The sequence below is a fragment of the Centroberyx gerrardi genome, chromosome 22 (assembly GCF_048128805.1).
Source record: "Centroberyx gerrardi isolate f3 chromosome 22, fCenGer3.hap1.cur.20231027, whole genome shotgun sequence".
Lineage (NCBI taxonomy): Eukaryota > Metazoa > Chordata > Actinopteri > Beryciformes > Berycidae > Centroberyx > Centroberyx gerrardi.
The window spans coordinates 24,044,030-24,059,095 of record NC_136018.1 but is presented as its reverse complement, the minus strand read 5'-3'; the positions used below and the strand labels follow the sequence as shown (position 1 = coordinate 24,059,095).

At 41.8% G+C, this 15,066-nt stretch overlaps 1 pseudogene; it reads left to right on the top strand.

The window, feature by feature from the left end:
- The first annotated feature begins 7,317 nt into the window (after positions 1-7,317).
- LOC139912388 (uncharacterized) lies at positions 7,318-9,037 on the top strand (annotated as a pseudogene).
- Positions 9,038-15,066: the final 6,029 nt, after the last annotated feature.

Sequence of the window (15,066 nt, the reverse complement as noted above, 5' to 3'; positions counted from 1 at the left end):
TGCGCGAACGTTTGTATGCTTCAACCACCTCTGGGGATAGTGGGGGTCGCGAGTCTCTGGCACCGTTATTTTGGGGGCCGGGGGCTGAAAAGTTTGGGAACCTATGGTTTAGCCTACCTAAATAACAATGAGGCAGATCCTTGTATAAAATTGGATTCAAGTATAATGAACATATTTATGTTTTTAGGTTGTACCTGGCAGCTATGCATTTCAATGAAAATGCTCACCGCCCACAAGCGTCAACATCTGCTGGAAAGCCTGTCTACAAGGTGAAATTTCCCAAGGCAAAAAAGGGTGAATGCACTGCAAAACCAGTGAAAACGGAGCCAACATACTGTGAGTTATTAAAAGTTGTATTTATTTCTCAATATAAAAATTACATATTTACAGTTTAGTAATGCTGGTGAAATAATGTTTTTCAGGTTACATCAACGAACTGATGGAACTCCTTTTCGAAAAGGTGTTCCATGACCCCACACCCTACATGCAGGAGGTAGAGAAGATTCACATCCCAGAGCCTCTTTCTTCCCAGTACGATAGACCGCCAAAGGATGAAGTCATTGCTGGCTACGTGTCTCGCTTCAGTCGAGGGCAGGTCTAAATCCAACATACTGGCCAGCTGCATCAGGGAATTCACGTCGAATACGTAAGACCACACACGATGGAATGACGACCCTGACCCTCCGGCCCAGATAGCCCCAGCACCAGCTGACAAAACTCCTGTATGCCAGATGCCTGTAACACCTGACGGAAGGGCAGAGCATACAGTGTGGTTATAGAGCAGTTGTGTCAACACATTGTGTTATACCATTGACATAACATTTGTTTTTCATTCTTTGTAAATGTATCATAATAAAATGCTTTACTATTGCAAGTACTTGTTGTCACATTACATTTTTCTTGATCTTCAAATTTCATTTGCTGATAAATTCAGTATTACTAACCCCTATAGGTATGTATTGTGCTGTGTAATGATTTAATTTTACTTGACTTATACATATCCACAACTAGATATTGATGTATGTGCAAGGTAATGGCAAGACTTAACTCTTCTATCCCTCTAAGCCTTAGAGGCCCATAGTCAGCTCTGTAAATGTTGAGTGCATTTTGCAGGGAATACACATTCAAACAAACAGGCTCTAGGCCAGGGTGAAGGATCATACATGTGGGAGGGCCTGGTACCTGGTTCATTCGTCTTATAACCTATTGATTAGGGAAATATGATGTAACAGTAATCTGATTATGCTCATTTGTTGAAGGAATGTAAAGATTTATGTAAGCAACACATAGTTATTTGCAAGTATGTAGTGTAGGCACCTTGGGTGTCTCCTTGCAGCATACGTTTTCTTGTTCAATGGGCATCCTGGCACAATTCCCACAGGTGCACTTTTGGAAAGATGTAGTATAGTCTGAAAAGGTCATCTTTATTGGTAAGTTACAATACCAATCTATCACATTGTAGCTACAAGGTTATGGAGAATTCCCAGGTAGCAACATATCAGTTCTACGTTCCCCTGACAGGCAGTATTGACATCTCTTTCAGGGTTTTTCTCTATTATAAAACAAATGTACTCGTTCCAGCAGTCGAAGTGTAGCCTACGCTAAAGAAGGCCGGTGTATTTCTTGGTCATAACCGGGTGTCAAGAAACCTGTTTATTTTATTTTCTGTTTACAGAGGAGAAAAGGAAAATCAAGTCCTTTATAAAATTTCTATTTGCCATTTCTGACCAGGAAAACAAGAAATTCCTTGTCTTTATGTTTTTCTATACAGGAATCTGTTTCTGACAATAACATAGAAATAACCGAAACTACACGGAACACCTACGAAAAACACACTTTCAGAATGTGTAGCATAAGTTATTGTACTTGCAAGCAACGCTAGTGCACTCTTCTTTTGTAAGAAATAATACACCAACAAAGGATAAAAAATATTTTTTAAATGTATTTACCATTCAGAAACGTTCTGATGTAATCGTCTTGCTTTTTGCGGTTGTTCGTTGTCTTTTCTCTCGCTGTCTTCAGGATCAGACTCTGGCTCAAACATGTAAAGTTGGACCAGATTAGTAGATTAGATTAGAGTTTTCGCTAGCCTATAGCTAATCGCCTGTAGCTGGTGAGGGCATGGATTTCCATGCTGGAATCAAGAAATGGTTAGCCAATCAGAGCAGAGGGTCGTTAATATTAACGAGCCTTAAAGACAAAGCAGCCAAAACAGCCTGTTCTTGGCAAGGCTCTGAAAGATGCTGGGGCATGAATGTGTAAAAAACGGATTGAGAGTGTTTTTGGTACATTAAACCACACAAACGTTGTTTATTAGAGTCCAAGACATGAAAAATAACACTGGAAAGTGTATGTTATGGGACCTTTAAAAAATATTTTAACTCCACTCCAAACTCCCCTTTCTAACGTGACCCACAGAATCCTTTTATTTAGTTTCAGCAGAAGCTGGTTCTCAAAGTTCTTTGAATCAAGGCGTGCTCTTTGGGTCTAAAAATCTCTCCTGCAGTGCTAAAAAGTCTCTCACATGCTGCTGAGGCAGGCAGCGGTGTGTTAAGCTTCACAGACAACTTGCACACAGCTAGGAAAGATTTCAGGACATCCACAGTGTCACCTGGGCCAGGCCAAATATGACTCTAGCTGCCTGGTGCTCTCTTGAACTTTGGCCTGCTTCATGGTGGAGAAGAAGTCTTCCTGTTGTTGTCACCTGCAATAACGGCTGCTCCTTCAAATGGCTTTTGATGTAGTCAAGGCCTGTGTAATGCAAGACAGAAGAATTTCTATAAAGATTTTTTCTAGAGATATTACCTCCTATAACACCCAATACTTGAATTAAAAAAAACAATACAATCAATGACAATGGATTAGGCTAAATAAATCATGTTCCTCCAATGAATCAATGCGACTTTAGTTTCGCCTGACACAACCAAGGCACGTGGGCTAACGTAACATTAGCTAAAGCAGGCTACACTCCTTGACCAACAATGTCAGAAAATCCACAGTTAATTTCATTAGCGTGCTAGCTAGCATGCCAATAGCTAGCTGTCACGATACAAATTGGCAAGGTAAATAACAATGTAGCAATCTATAAATAATATTAGGTCACTTACCGCTATGTGTTTCTTTAGATTCAAGGGAGAATTCTTGAATGCCAAAAGCTCGTGTTTTTTCGGTTGGCACAAGAGGCACCACATTCGCCAAGAGTTGTTTTTGGAACAACCGACTATTTCAAACAGTTCCTTTTAAGTAAGGCCATGGATAGGGAATGTCTTGACCCATCTGCATTAAGGTCATATGGTCAAATTTAAATAATTTATTTAAAATGTAATAATAACTTATGCAGTAATAACAATAACTCACAGTCTCACACTGCCAAAAAAAAGAAGACAATTCTAATCCTGGTGGCTTTTTGCAGGTGAGGAAACTCAAGCTGTTGTTGTAAAGTACCCTTCTGCCATAGTGGCTCTTCTTTTAACTGCAGTGTGCACTCTTCACATCAAACAACAGCAGGTGCCATTCAAGCTCTTGACAGCAAATAATTATGTAGAGGATACTGGCATAGTTAACAAAAGCATAATGATCAAACAGCCTGATTGTAATATCCAAATTGACTTTGATAGAATGATGTGATTTAAGAACCGCCATATTTTTCACATTCTTTGAACAGTTTAGCTATAACAAACTAATATCTGAATAATAAACAGTTGAACATGTTTGTACCAGTACTAAACATTGTTTATGGGGGGGGGGGGGGGGGGGCTCCACTGGTTGCTGCAGTCTCTAAATCTTCTGCAGGGCTCTGGCTGGTCCCTTCTCCAGAGGCCTGGGTCTAAAAAAGACAAGGTCACACAAAACAGCTGTTTTAATGTAATGGAAGTGCACATGTGACATTTAGGTGAATCAACAAACAGAAAAGTTATTGTGATGGTGTGCTATATCATTATTCATGAAATATTAAAATGTTCTTAAATTAAAATTAATAACTACTTTTAATAATTAACATTACTTTTTTAATTATGAGATTTTACAATAATTCACATTATTATTACTTCTGAAATTTGATTACATTAATTGACCACATACCTGTGTGGGATGCTCTTGCAAGATTTTCTCAGCCAGAGTTTTAAGGATCTCACTCCGAGAGAAGTCATCCAGGTGGGGTAGAGACTTGAACCTGGGATCTAGTGCAGTGCTCTCATTCAGGAACTGTTGAAGTCTTGGGTCAGAATACCTCTCCTCAAAGTTATCTGCTATAGCAGATTTAACATCCTTAACAATCCGTTAATCTGTGTCACTGTGCCTCATAGATGTCAGGATCGTGTGTTTGAGGGGAAGGACCATAGACACAGTCGGTTGCTGTTCAGAACTCAGCAAAGTTGTGACTGTTTTCAGGGGCTTCAGTACCTGAACCACCTCTTCAAGAACAGCCACATCTTGATCGGAGAGGGTGTTGAGGTCCTTGGTACACTTTTTTATGTTTTTTTCTGTGAGCGCAGAATAAACAGCAGTTTGTTGCTCTAAATAGCGTATAAGCATGTCATAGCTGGAGTTCCACCTTGTGATGACATCTTGAACCAGCTTGTGAGGGGGAAGCTGAAGCATGTCTTGTTTGGCCTTTAAGACAGCTGCTGCAGTCGTACTCCTGTGGAAAAAAGTGACCACCTTCCTGACTTTGCCCAAAAGACGGGACATCTGGTTCACTCCCAACCCCTTCTGGGATGCCAGGTTCACTGTGTGCGCAAAACACCCTATATGTGGTGACAAGCCAGCCTCCTTTGTGGCATTGACAATGTTCTTTGCATTATCTGTTGTCGCAGGGATGGTGACATTGGGTCTGTCCAGTTTCCATTCCACTACTGCTTCCCTCAGCACCTCTGCCAAAGTTTCACTTGTGTGAGCATCATAGATGGGGCAAGTTTGAAGGACTCGATTTTCAATTTCCCAATCATCATTAATGTAGTGTGCTGTGATGGTCATGTAGCTCTGTGTTGCTCTGGAGGTCCAGCTATCTGTCATCAAGGCAATTAATTCTGCATTGCTCAGGCCTTCAATAACGTTTGCCTTCACATTCTCATACATCGGGGGCAACACGTGTGTGGTCAAATGCGACCTGCTTGGTACTTCGTAGCGTGGTTCTAAAACGCTGATTAAATGCTTAAATCCAGCGTTTTCCACCACTGAATAGGGTTGCATGTCTGATGCTACAAACACCCCTATTGCGCTAGCTATTTCTTTAGTGCGAGTTGAATTTTGTGGAAGTTTGGCTCTAAATGAGGATGGAAGAGTTGCCTTTGTCAATGTTTTTTTCCCAGTCAAATCTATTTCTTGATGATGCCTGCAAATATGTCCTGCCATATTTGTCGTGTTGCCTGAGGTGGCGTATGGTATTCGCGTGTTGCATAACCTACAAACTGTAGTTTTTTATCAACGACGCGTTGGTTGTTTACATAACTCACAGGGAAGGCAAAATGTTGCCACACCAGCGACTTCATGGAAGCAGGAGGATTTTCCAGTTCTGTTGTTTCATCATCTCCAACTCCGGCAGTGGCCATGGTGTCTCAAAAAGTAATGCAGCTGCAGGCTACTGGTGAGCTCGTTAACTAGCAGCTACGCTGTGTCGTCATTGAATTTTTTTTTTTTTCTTTTCTTCGGACACGTGCAAGTAGGCAGGTGTGGAGAGAAAAAAAAATACTGGAGAATCGCGAACCTGCTTGTGATTTCAAGGGTCGAAATCGAATGCTCATTTCGATCGATTTTCGATTTAGAATCGAGATCGTGACACCCCTAGTAACGAAGTATTTTTACTTCGTTACTTCCCCCCTCTGGTGATAGGTATTGATGGTGTCTGATATCAATATAATTTAGAGTTAGCTTCAATGAGAATTAAGAACGGGGCACCAGACAACAGACAGCATCAACAGGTCTCATCTGAAGGAGCGAGTTCTCGGCATGTTTTAATTTAAACCCACACAATGAGCACAGGAGGTGACTTTATGTAAAATAATATATTTATTACTAAACTAAAGCACACTCAATAATCAGGTAAATAGAAGTGAATATGGTACAGTATATACAAGAGGTATACCTATAAATTGTGATGAATCAATGGCAAGAGGAATAGGTGATCATGTGAATATACAATACTGATAACTAAACCAATATTTCAGCAGACACAATCATGGAAAATCAGCAATGGAAGACATGAATCAGCAACGATAGCAATAAAAGGGCGACAGTATAACTATCTGGAAAACTGACTCAGATGAATCTTTGAATAACGGAATAGTTACTAGGCTATATAACTACAGGGAGCCGTAAAGTGTGTGATATGTATGTGAAGTGTGAATGTAAGTAGAATAACTGTGTGATGTATGATATGATGCCCAGCGGACAATGACCATACATACGACACAAGCGGAGGTCTAGAGGGAGATGAAGCACGCTTGCTCAGAGAGGTGCTGGAAGTTGAAGATCCGACGTCTGTTCAGTTGGTCTCAGCAGGCCCAACAGGCTGAAGCACGCAGGCTGCTAAAGGGAGGCGGATCACGGATTTCAAGCAGAAGAGAAAGTAAGAAAAGTACAGCAAGGTTGACTTGTAAACACATAATCAAATCTAACAGTACTGCTTACACATAAACAAACTTGTGGTCCGCCATCACTCGTACGCTCCTGACTCATACTCAATACAAATAAAACAACAATTGCCATGCACAAGTTGAGGTCATGACGTCAGCGTTTTCCAAAAGCTCAGTTTCAGTAGTCCACACAAATGCATGAAAACGGAGTTTTGAAAAATCTCCATCCTGGAAGGCATTTTCCAAAAGCTCCGTTTTCAGTGACGTTTTCGTGTGGACAGGAGGCCAAAACGCAGAGAAAATACGTTTTCAAAAATATCCGTATAAGTGTGGACAGGGCCTTAAAGGAATAGTTCACCCAAAAATGAAAATTAAGTCATTATCTACTCACCCCCATGCCAGTAGAAAATCGGGTAAAGTTTCTTAGTCCATAAAACAGTCTTGGAGATGCCTGGAAGAAGTACAATACAGCTTTCTCCAAAACAACTGCAGTTGCCGGAGACCTGTCTTCAGACCATGCTTCAGACTTCAAAAAATAACAGAAAATAACCACAAAATGGCTATGGAGCCGTGAGCCATATATGGGCATGTGGGCATCTGCCATAGATAGGCAAGGTGTTTCAGAAGTAGGTATTCACCTTATTTTCCACGACAACAAGGGTGACGTCATCGCGTTCGTTTTTGTCATCCCACTTCCAGCTGAGAGGGACCTAAGCTAGCTAGCCATAGACGACAAACGAAAACGATGTCAAATATAATATGTTCAGTTAGGGGGTGCAATAATAAATGGATAAAGAGGACAGAGCAATTACAACAACAATGTTACGACCATAAAGTGAGGAGGTCGGAGTGTTGTGGGGCGTTTTACAACCTGCACCCACCCCCTAAAGGTGAGGAGCACTTGAGACTATGGCTGAAGGCGCTAAACTTGAAGTACCCACCGAAGCGCCCATATGTGTGTTCTTATTATTTCGTGGACGGGAAGCCGACAGATTACCCCGAGAAATGGCTCGGCTACGATGCTCCATTAAAGAAGTCACGTCGGGTGATGAGGAGGTTGTCAGATACAGGTAAGCTAGCTAACGTTAGCTATGTGTTCAATTGCTTGTTAGCTAACGCTAGTGAAATCCGTGCTCTGAATACATTTAACGATCAGTGAGTGTCTCTCACTCAGATATTGATATTGATATTGACCTTCGTCTTGGTGATTACAAGATTGTGTGTGTATATTGTCTCGTTTTTTCGTTCATCTCTCTCTCACACTGTTTTGCATAATTGTGGTTGCCATCCTATAATATATTAATTCTTATGATGATGGACCTTAAAAAAACACTCACTTGACTAGCAGGACCACTTGGTTGAAGTCCTAATGTGAAAATATATTTATGGTTTATATTATTTCCACAGATACATCAATGGCCGTCAGCGATGCAGTGGAGAAATGTGAGGATGACCACGTCGACATGCCTACACACTGTGATGCAGAAACACAATGGGAGGTTCCATCTGTCTCTGACCACAACTACACTTCAAAAACACCACTCCACCTGAGGCCCCCTACATCTGATATGGGAACACAGTGCGTTGTGCCGGCTGCGTTGTACATAACTCTGCTGAGGAACAACCACCTTTGTCAGCTCTACACAGGGTTGTCATTGGACGCATTCCATTTCGTGGCCGAGGACCTTACCAAAGGGTACAACAACAGCTTCCAGCTACACCCCTGGGATCAGCTCCTGATGATCCTGATGAAGCTGCGTCTGAATTTAATGCAGGGGGACCTTGCTGAAAGGTTTGGCATCTCTCAATCTGTTGTAAGTAAGGTGATTTCATGCTGGCTTGACCTCATGGAGGAGAAAATGAGGTGTTACCTACCATGACTTCCCAGAGAGACAATCCAGGCAACAATGCCTCAGTGTTTCAGAGAACATTACCCAAACACGTGTGTGATCGACTGTTCAGAGACACCCCTTCAAAAGCCACGTCACCTTGACTCGAGAGGTGAGTCCTACAGCCATTACTACGGCCAGAATACCATTAAATACCTTGTCTCAATTGCACCATGTGGACTGATCATGTTCATCTCACCAGCATATGGAGGAAGGTGTAGTGATAAATTCATAACTGCAAATTCAGGGTTCCTGGAATACCTCCGTCCAGGTGATGAAGTCATGGCCGACAGAGGCTTCACCATCAAAGATCTCCTTTATGAAAGGAAGGTGAAACGTGTCATTCCAGCGTTCACCAAGAGAGGCATGCAGCTCTCTGAAGAAGACACCACCAACACTAGGCGCATCGCCAATGTACGGGTCCATGTTGAGCGGGTCATATGCCGGCTGAAAAACTTCAAAATAATTTCTCAAACAGTTCCAATTAACCTTGCCCCTAAAATTGACAACATTTTGAGAATTTGTGCAGCCCTGTGTAACCTTCGTGGTGATATCATTTCTGATGTAGAAGATTAATAAGAGTGTAAATTTGCCGTTAAGGCGCGCTCCACTTGTGGGGACAGACTGAGCTCCACTTCTGTCCGTACACTTTGGTGTGTTTTTGCTAAATAGTGTAATAGTTATTTTTTTCAAACCTGTACAATGTGACAAGATATTACCTGTTTGGAAATAGTTTTTTTTTTTTTACAAACCTATACAATGTGAGCTGTAGATTAACCTTGTGTTTTAGAGGAATAAACTCTTGTGATTTGAAGAAATAAGTCATGTCAACAAGTTTGCAAATTAATTCCATCTTGGTTTATTACATATAATAAGAATTCAATAGTGAAATATGATCTGTCCATCACAGCAAGTTTTGCTGTGATGGAGCCCAGATGAGCAGCTTACAGGCCCTCAGCCCTGTGCAGAACATGCCAAGCTGCACTTGCATGTAGAAGCCCCGTGGACCATTTGGCTGCAGCTGAGGCGTCCCCTCCACCATCTTCACGTCGTACCTCTGGCTTCTGATCAGGTCCTCCAGAGACTCATTACCCTTAAGCAGAGGACATTTGATCTCCAGCAGTTCCTCCGAGTTCAAAACTCCATCAGGGCTTGCTGACAGCCAGGGCTCACTTGCACACACGACTGTGCCTCTGCGGCTGACTGCATACCCGCAACCCTCTAGCCACTGGGAGGCCGATGCCTCGCTTTCTGTACCATGGTGAGTTGCCGCATTCCCATGGAACCTGGGGTAGAGGTGCTCTCTGATGTAGTTTTGAGGGTTGCCTCTGATGGGGACCTTCTTTGCCGTGCTTGCAGTGATTCTTACCTTACGAGAGTCATGCCACAAGTGAGAGGCACTTTGCTCGAGGGTTACGCTATACATTTGTTGGGAGCAATGGCCACAAAAGTGTCGTAAAACAACATACACCTCTGGCAGATGTTGGTACCATCATGGTCGGTATGTGGTGAGGATGCAGGCTGTTCTGGCTCCTGTCCCTGTGCTGCATTCAGACATTTGTGCAGAAGGCTTGACACCCTCTTGAGACCCTCTCTCAGCTCATCCTGGGTGTAAAATGTAGGAGTGGGAGGCAGAGGTACATGGATAGGCCTTATCTCGGGCGTCAGCAGCACATCAGTGGCTCGGTGGTGGGAAAAGGTGATGTTCATCAACTGCTTCGGGGCAAGGTTCCTCTGGGTCCCCACATTCCAGAGCCGCTGCTCATAGGTGCAGGCAATGCAAGTAAGCCCACTGGACACTGCATTTTCGACCTGAGACCAAACGTATTTAGAAACAGTATGAGCTGAGAGATATAGAGACTGTATATGAGATATATACAGTATGAGCATGTGCAGCAGTTACAGTAGGCACTGCAGGTATAAGCATAAGTATAAAATATATAGTGCAGGTGTAAGTACAAGTAATGCTACTAGTAGACATTATATACAGAATAAACAGCTGGAGGTATGATATGAATACGATGTATACACTATGGACAAGATATGTACAGTATAGACAGTAGTATAGATATGAATACACTATAGGTCAGATATATACAGTATGGACAGTAGTATAAATATGTATTGTATGTGAGAGCATAAATAGTGCAGGTAAGTGTATGACATATAGTGGATGAGTTTATATACTCAAAAGATAAATTCAAAACTTTCCCAGTTGTCTTTATCCAAAATCATATAACCATTAATATTACACTTGATGTTTACCTACCTTTTGCATATTCCTCATATCAGGTGATAAAGAGTGATTCAACTTAATATTACACTTAATGTTTACCTACCATACCTTACCTTTACCTTACCTTTTGCATATACTTACCTGGACTCCATTCACTGACCTTACTCCACTGTACCATTAAGAGATTTGACAAGATACTTAGCCTACAGATGGTCATCAGTTCAGCAGCTGTGTATATGTCAACAAACACATGTTAATATACTTATGTTTATATACTTATGTTAACAACACAAACGAACTTTGCAAGATATTAATGAAACGTTAAGTACAATATACATAATAATAATAATAATGATAATAATAATAATGTGCGTGATAGGTATGAGTCTTACCTTCCATAATATTGAGGCTGCGTGACTGCATGACCTTCCCAAGCCAGCGATGCACGAACATCCAGTAGTCTCCACAGATCCCAGGTTGGTAACTAGCACCCACGCCGAGTGGTTCGGGCAGCTCGACTGGCTGGGGCTCACATCTGCCTTCAAAAAGATGAAATCGCCCTCTGTGTGTAACAGTACACGACCCACTTTCCCACTGTGTAAATATTGGTAGGCTTCGGTACTTTTATAATTTTTCATAGCCGCGCCATCAACTCCTTGAGACAGGACGAAATAACTGAATATGTCGCCGTAAGTTACCTCTGGCCACTTCTTCATATCGTCTACCCACGTTATGACTGACGACAGATGGGACAATATAAGACCATCTGACCTTCTTATGTTGTTTTCTGTGTGCTCCCATTTTGAAACATTTGATGTGTTTGTCATTTTAGATTCTAGCTACCTAACGATATATAAATCTTATGACTAGCTAGCTACTGAAAGTTGACCGGATGTTGACAGTGACAGTTTAGCAGAAGTGGGATGACAAAATGCGGAAGAGGCGAACTATTAAAAGTGGGCGGGGCGGAATAAGGTGAATACATTTTATATAAAATCAATGCAAAGGACTGTGCACTGTGTGTGACATGGCTGAGGGAATGCAAGAATGAGTCAATGTTGGTAAACAATTTGAACACTTATACAGTAAGGACGTCTACTAATGTGTTATTCCCTGGTGTTAACGTTTTATAAGTATAATTTGTAGCATTACTGAATGCTTAAATTGGATGTTGAATTAATTTGGTAACAAAATGATACAGCTTTGCTTTTCACCATTATTATTGTTGTTATCATTACAAATTGTACACCTACTTTTGAACAAACAACCAGTGCAAACAGGAGCTTGATAATTTGACATACCTGACTGCCTGACTAGCACCCGATGTGGTTTCTTCACCGAAGCTTCATAGCCAAGCCACTTTTCCGGGTAGGGGTGCTCTGTCGTTGGCTTTTTATCCACAAAGTGGAAGGAACACACAAAAGGACGTTTGGGTGAGTTTTTCAGGTTCAAAGCCTTCAACCAGAGCCGTAGAGCTTCGTCCTCCTTCGGAGGTGGATGCAGGTCTTATGTGGCTCCACAGGTGCACTGAGACCAAAGTTGAGGTCGATGTTCAAAACATTCCTGCTGTAAAAACTCCCTTCGTTTCTTCCAATTATTATGGCACCCTCTTACTGAACATATTATACTTGTCATTTTTTGATCGGTATATGAATAGCTAGCTAACAATAGTTGAGACTCTCATCAAACTTACGCTACTCCGCTACTACTAAACAACTTACGCTGATTCACACCGCGACCACCGGAAGTGTAAACACAATCGGAAGTGCTCCGCTGATCCCCGGGTTGCCATGGAACATGAGGTGAATAGGCAAGGCAGCAAGGCTCTCTTCACTGTTTCGGATGAAACAGGCTTTCTACTTGGCTTGTAGTGATGATGATGCAGTTGAGTCTGTCTTCGGACACAAACTTTGGAGCAAAGTTGTTGTCAGACTCCTTAGCACACATGTCGTGACCACGTATAGTGCATGAAATCCACATTGGAAAGTGTTGCATGTGGTTTTGTTGTTATCGGGTGAGGGGTGTGTGTGTGGGCTGGCATGTCTAGTGTTACAGCGGGACAGAGCTCATTACATAGGCATAAAACATTGATTTTGGCTCCCAGATCTATCCAATATGATTGACCGTCGTAACATTGACATTATTAAACTCAGAACAAATTCCTGAACACTTTAATATCAAACATGGCTATCTAAGCCCCATGTAAAGAAAAATACATTTAAAAAATGCAAATAACTATTACATAAAACATTACAGTTACACATAAAATTAGACATGCATTAGAGTCCACCACAATGTGATACCCAAGGTTTCATGAGTTTGTATCAAAGATTTCTCCTGATTTTGGACACATTCCAATGTGTCTCATCTCAGACTTTCTGGCTCTTTGGGGATTAACAAAGACAGGGCTGAGTGTTGAAGTTTTATGGTTATTTACCAGGTCTGTTCCTTGATACCAGCTCTTAGGATGCTTTGCATGACAATAGTGAGTCCCGTACGGTGACCCCTGAACTCCGTCTATTTTGAAGGATCATGGCGGTTTCTGAGAGACGATCTAAAACTAGGATAGAGAGCGTGCTTCACCAGAATTTAAGGGATTGGAGTGGATGGCTGGACTATGAATATGCCTTTGAACTATTCTCGTCCTTTTTCATCGTGCTTCCACCAAGAATATGGTTCCAGGATGTTTTGTTGGACAAAGAATACGGCATACCCGTGGTGCTGTTCAAGCGGCATACAGGTGAGCAACTTCTAGTGCTGAATGGTGGCACAGCTTCCATGCAAAGTGTCCTGCTCTATGTAGTCCAACGGGACGACGAGACCCATGACCAAACAGAGGAGCAAAACATCAACATAGACCTTGTTCATCGCGCCCTCGATTCTATGGTGAATGAGTATGATAGATCGGTAGCAACGATGCTGCTTTGCTCACGTTCAGAACAATACCAGCTTGGTGTGGCCCCTGATGGAACTAAAAAGCTGCTGACCTGCTTGGAAGAGAGGCTACTGGCATGGGAGAATACTAAAAATGCAGCCAAAGACCTAGTGAACCAGCGGCTAACAGAGCGCCATGAAAGTTTGGAGACCCGGATTGCTGAAGCAACAGAACAACTCATTCGCGTTGCTGGAAAATGGCCCCCAGAACGAGTTGGGGATTTAGAAAATAAGAAAAACTTTCTCATGGAGTCCCTGGAGCACGTGAAGAAGTTAAAGGTAGGCACAGACTCTTTATCTTAATGGGTCATAGTTTTGATTTGATTTGATTTATTTGACATATCAAAAGGCTCAAGGAAAAATATTTGTAGCTCCGGGGAGGGTCAAGATAAAAAAAAAAAAAACAAAGTCACACCCCAGCCAGCCAGATCGATTGTTCTCTCCTGACTAGATCCTTGCTTGTGTTGTATTAAAATCTCATGTGTACATCGCTTTGGATAAAAGCGAAATGAAAGCCAAATGGGAAATTGTAAATTGTCTAACGTGTTAAGGCCATGCAGGATTAAGTAACCACTCTACTACAATTGCACAGCAAACCACACACCCGACGGTCCCAGCAGAGTAATAGCACTAGGATACAATAAGTGAGAATAACAATGACTCAACGCTAGGTTTTCCCCAAATGAACAAAACAAAAATACATATACCCCATACACAAAATCTTCGCTAAAATATACAAGCACAATAAAACCAGAGACCACAAATGAATATTGCGTGCACGCAAAAGATGACTGTCACAGAGCGAGCCGTGAGGCTTCATGCAAGGAAGAACCACAATTTAGTTTCAGTTAGCACCCAGGGGAACAATAGGTCTATAATACCCACAAACTTACTAGACCAATGCCCCAAATTCGACTTCCCTATAGCATACAATACCACATGGAGTAGCCAAGCCTCGCTCACTCTGGAACAGCTTTCACCTTCTTCCAAGGCCGGAGCCCCTTTTAAAAGTACGCCGACATCCACTGATTGCTGAGCAGTCGCAATAAAGTATAAAATCTCACCATTGTGTGGCTTGTCCTAGTTGTTTTCATATTCATATGGTGATGAAAATGGCTGCCACTCTTCTTCTACGCCTCTTCCCTGCGTGGTGAGCCCCCAACGGGGCAACGTTTTTACAGCTCACACGGAAGAGGAGTAGAAGAAGAGTGGCAGCCATTTTGCATTAGAGCTTTGTAATGTAGAAATGTCAACGCTTTCTCATTAGTTCATAGTAAGCTTTTTATGTAAAACATGTCAGCATTTATAACAGCACAGACTATAAACTGTTAATGAGAGAGAAATTGTGAGTAAAAAAACAGCTAAACATTTCTTAAATATTATTTATTTATTATGTATGTAATTAAATCTTACATACATAATTAATATCCATTCA